The sequence below is a fragment of the Podarcis bocagei genome, assembly GCF_964188305.1.
Source record: "Podarcis bocagei genome assembly, chromosome: 4".
Lineage (NCBI taxonomy): Eukaryota > Metazoa > Chordata > Lepidosauria > Squamata > Lacertidae > Podarcis > Podarcis bocagei.
The window spans coordinates 101297637-101302694 of record NC_138128.1 but is presented as its reverse complement, the minus strand read 5'-3'; the positions used below and the strand labels follow the sequence as shown (position 1 = coordinate 101302694).

The window sequence follows — 5058 nt, the reverse complement described above, 5'->3', positions numbered from 1 at the left end:
TCTCTTCTAGAACCGTTTTTATATGATAGTTCAGATGGAGGATTTAATTTTCGCCCACCAGGTGTTGTGGACTAGAGCATCCATCAGCCCCAGGCAGCCCAGCCATGGCAGAAAGCCCCAGTGAAGAAAGTGCAGCTTGCTTCTGACTAAACAGTAGGCATGCACTGAACAAGTTTGCACTGCAAGTAAGGAAACAAGCCTGAGCAGCATCAGACAGAGCTGTTTTCCTGTTTAGACTTGTTGATTGATTAAACAGGAAAGTTTTATCACCAGATTAGAAGAATAATGAACTGTGATTACCATACATATAACTAACGAGCATTTATGACTGTTCTATCACCTCTCTGCATATTTTATTAAAAACTTACCACCTGGGGGCAATGAAGGGTCGTCATGACTTTCAGTATGACTCCAACTTCTCTGTGCTATCACCACATTTAACTGTACTTCAGAATTTTTCCTGCTGCTAAAATCTTATAATTATGCCAGGGGGTGTTACCAATAGTTAAATCCTCCAGCTCAACAATGAAAATTGTGTTGGTTAAATTGAACACGCAAGGCAGCTCATTTGCTACCCCTTTATGTCAATCATTGTCATAGCCAGTAGCCAGTAGGTATGCTGGAGAAGGGCTGGTTAAAAACATAAGAAATAAAACTACCAAGATCCTGCCTCATTCAGTGTAGTTCAGGTACAATTCAGCAGTCCATATCTATCAGCCGATGACTATGGAAGCCTGCATTGAAATAACTACACTTAAAGGACCAAGCCCATTCCTAAGGCTCCGTAGAAGCTGCAATTGCACAGGAACTCCCATAAAGTACAGAACAGGATACAGGGTACACCATTCTTCATTTTGCTTGCTATGTTAAAAGGAAGACTTCACCCTCTTTCAGTTGCAAATACAGACCTGCAATTGTAGACATTGCTTCGGAAAGCTGGGAAGTGAAGCAAAGGAAGAGTCCCAGTGATTTGGGAGGGGCAGATCTTCAGTGCCTTTGCTCTTCTCCACAACTGGCAAAACCAGAATTATGCAAAAAAGGATAAAATGAATTAATAACGTTAGGGGGAAGCAAAGCCATGCAAATTATGTGGACTGCAGAAATCTGCTTGTGTTGGAGCTGTATTTTAATAACCATTGCATGACCAGTCTTATCTCTCTTTAGCACACACAGCCTATCCAAACACATCAACAGAATGACCTTCCTCTCCGTCAATCTTGAACATCTTGGCTATTGGATATTAAACTACATTTTAAGGGTGTTTCATAGATAAATATTGCATAGGTGCAATGAATTTAAGTGATGTAGTAGAGCACCACATAGGGGTTTCATACCATAAAGGTTTTGCTGAGAAATTGCAAATGGGTCATTGACAACAGGTGGTGGTGGTGTTTTTACACTTACCCCAGAAAAGAGAACACTAAATTAAATGGGGAAAATGTGGGCTGGCATTTTGATTACAATGATGTCATATGGATGCAGCAAAAAACCTTGTGTTTGAGAGCACAGATCCCACAACACACACATACCTGGAGGCATCCTAAAGGTGCAATCCTAAAAAAACAAAACACTGGGAGGTGAGCCCTCTTGAAAACAGAGGGACATATCTCAAAGTAACGTGCATATAATTTTGCTACTGTGTTAAATGTCACCACCAGAGGGTAGCAAATAAGTCATGCTATTGTAGGATTGTTTTTTAAAAATGCACGCTATATTTATGATTGGCTAACAACAACCCTGTATGTTATTTTAGCAGAGTGTAACTTTCAGGGGTTGACTTGGCAAATGTTGACTTTCAGAATATGTCCCAATCCCAAGACTGAATAACTTGCTTAGTGTCAAACAGGTCACACATTACAAGCTTTCTTTAACAGCACATGTTTTACTACCATCTTCAGAAGTCTCAAATGAATTGGGGGAATAATGAGCAAAGAGATCAAACATCCTAAATTAGGCTCCCAAGAAAGATCAAATACAAAATCCCAATAATCTAATTGTAAAGAAACTTTAAAAAAATAAAATAAAATGCAAAACTATTGAATTTTAGAGAAAATAAATTCTCTTTGGTATCTCCTGTTCACATCACTGGGGATTCTGCAGGAAATTTTCAAGATTGTGGCTTGTCATCTTAGTGCAAAATTTGCTGAACACATAGCATGTCTTCTATACAATGGAGCCACAAATTCTAGTCACACAAAAGTTCAGCAGCCTATGTGACAAGTTCTGTGTAAGCCTTGAACTTTAAGCAGCAGCATATGATAGAAATATGCATTTTAGAGTAGAAAGTGCAATTTAAGTGATTTCTGCTATAGATTTAATCTTTGTACTACAAGCAAATAAAGTGGAACTTACAAAACTGTCAGGGGTTTAGGAGCAGAGGCACGGGCAAGGGAGGAAACAGAGAGCGAAGGGGAGGAGGCAGAAGAAAAGATGAGTGATGACGACGACCCGAGATCTCCTAGTCTTTCCAGTGAATCAGAGGATTCACAGAAAGGAGCACCAGTGGCCAGGGCAAGGGGGGCACCCCAGGAAGATAGAGCCAGAAGGGACTCAGGGGGGAGCAGCTGGAAATCGGGACCAGCGTCACCGCCAGGAAGCAGGGAAGAGGAAGGGAGCCAGGGGGGAAGCGCTGGCAGCTCACCACAGGAGGGAGGGCATGAGTCAGGAGTGGCCACACCTCCATCGGGGAGCGAAGAAACGGTTAAGAGGAAGGTGGAAGGTTGGGCGCGCGCGCCAAGTTCAAATGCAGAGGAAGGCGGCGCAGTAAGCAGCCCCGAAAGGGAACCAGGTCCTAAAGCCCGGCGCAAGGAGGCAGGAGGGTCCGGGTCAGCGTCAGAAGAATCCCGGAAGGAGGAGGCCCCGGGGGGTAGAGGGACCCAGAGGAGGACAGTCAGGCGGAAAAGGTGGAGCAAGGCTAGGATATTAAGCTGGTGCTCACGGGGCGGAGACTCAGACGGAGCTTCGCCGATCTAGCTACTAGACGTAGAGTTTGCGCGCAGCAGCGTGAGAATGGAAACTGTAATTCAATAAAGACTTTTACTTAATGATCGCTGGCTAGCGTGATCCTCTGTGAGCTAGGATCTTCAAGCAGCTCTGACAAAAACGTCATAGTATGAAGTGCTTCTTTTCCGGATACTTCTCTCTGTTCCTCCACCTGCTTTCCACTCCTCCAACATCCAGCCAATATTGCATGCACACCAAACACTTCAAGTCTTCAGTGTGATGGCTTTTGTTCCTAAATGTTTCATACTTTTGCAACCGTGCTGGTCCCTCTTGTGTGCAGCTGGTGACATTTTGACTTCAGAGACCAGTGATCATCTCTTTAACATCAGAAATAGAGGAAACAATAGTGATCGCGCATCTACTGCATGCATCGAAGGATGCTTCCACACAAGGCCTTTAAGGGAGAACAGCCCTGTTCACTTAGCATCGCCTATCCTGTTTCCCAAGGCTGCGTCTGTCTTTGAGAAATGTAGAAGAGGAGCACAAGCCCTAAAGTTATAGATGCCCTTCAAGCGTTAAGAGGTGTGCTTTGGATGTGAGCAGGTGACCCTTTCACAGCTCGTCACACATCAATATAGCCTTTGTGTCAGGCAGCATTTTATCACCTTTAATTTTAAAAGTTGCTCTTTCGTGTAGCACTGTAGTGCTTTGCTATATTAAAAAAATTCTGCAACCTGCCTTTTTACACCTGTCTTGCCCCACCCTCCAGCCCTAGGGGTCTTCATGGGGGAGCTGTTTCTCCCCTCACAGTTCTTCCTCTGGAGAGTCTCTTTGCCATGGGGGGGGGAGGGCTGGTTTCACCTGGGCTGCCCCACCTGCAGCCTGAGGAACCTTCAGAAGGGAGTTGCTGCCACAGGCATTATTTGCAAGGGTATTTTAATGCACTGAAAGATTATGAGTCATGGGGGTGTGGAGTGTGCCTGAACTTAACCCTGCTTAGTTTGTTTCTTGGCTCCTGTTGTTATGAATACTGTTTTATAGCTCATAAATGCAGCATTGATTTGTTAATCAAATAGGACAAGTAAAGATTTTCTAGTTTTACAAAAGAACATGCGTTCTCTTTTTTCCAAATTGTAGAATCTTCTTTACTTTTGATGTGAGAATGTGTTGTTTCGAATACTGTTTGGGAAGGAGAAGGGGGGAGAGGGAGGTGGGGTGGTAATACTTAATAGTGGGCATGTGTGGTTTTACACCCGTGTCACTGGAGTTCTTTCTATTTGATTATACAGCCAAGACAACCAACCACACCCAACTTCTCTCACTACCAAGGAAAATCATATATGACTTTTGCTTTAATTGTGGTGGTGTTTTCAGTTGTTGCTTTGTTAACAGTGGTTTTTTTTGGATTGCAATTGTTTCACTGATGATTTGTTAGTTATTCTGTGTTATTTATGCTGTTTTTGTGATGTTCTATTGGTGTTTTATCATTTTACTGTTCTTGTTTGCAAGCCGCTTTAGAATTCATTTCAACAAAAAGCAGCACAGGAATATAATCAGTCAATTAAGTGCAAGATGCAATGCTTTTTCTTAGAGCAGGCATGTCCCAAGTCTGTTTTGGGGCCTAATCTGACCCTTGTGGGTAAAAAAAACTCCTGGGGTAAAAAACTTCAACAACTTCAATCCTAAAAAAAGGTTATCTTTGGTTGGCCCTCAAGCATGTTCACATCATCAAATCTGGCCCTCTTTGAAAAAAGTTTGGGCACCCCTGTCTTAGAGGCTAACAAAAGCCGTTGTTAAATGTGAGAGGTGTTGCTCTGGGGGTGATAGTGCCCAGAGTTTGTTTGTTTTCTACATTTTTCTTGTGCGTCATGCGTTTCAGAATAAGCTTAAGGGTTGTGGTTGTGGTTGTGTGTGGCAAAAGGGTGGGGTAAAAATGCTTTCAGTATCTAAAGCAATAACAATAAAAACCAAGATACATTTTAAATGAATATTTTATTTTATGAAAGACTATTTTAAACCATTAAGGCAAAAATCACACTGTGAAGTGTTTTTACATACATTCATCAGTCCTTACAGAGTTTAATGTACACACAGATTTGGACAATATTCCAGCAG

General features: G+C 42.6%; 1 protein-coding gene across 1 annotated transcript in view; it reads right to left on the bottom strand.

The window, feature by feature from the left end:
- TTC38 (tetratricopeptide repeat domain 38) overlaps nt 1–2356 on the bottom strand; it is a 92816-nt gene extending 90460 nt beyond the window's left edge. The window contains exon 1 of the mRNA XM_081191028.1: nt 909–2356. The gene's annotated coding sequence lies outside the window, so the exon portion shown is untranslated. The remainder of the gene's footprint in view (nt 1–908) is intronic.
- Between the last annotated feature and the right edge of the window lie 2702 nt (nt 2357–5058).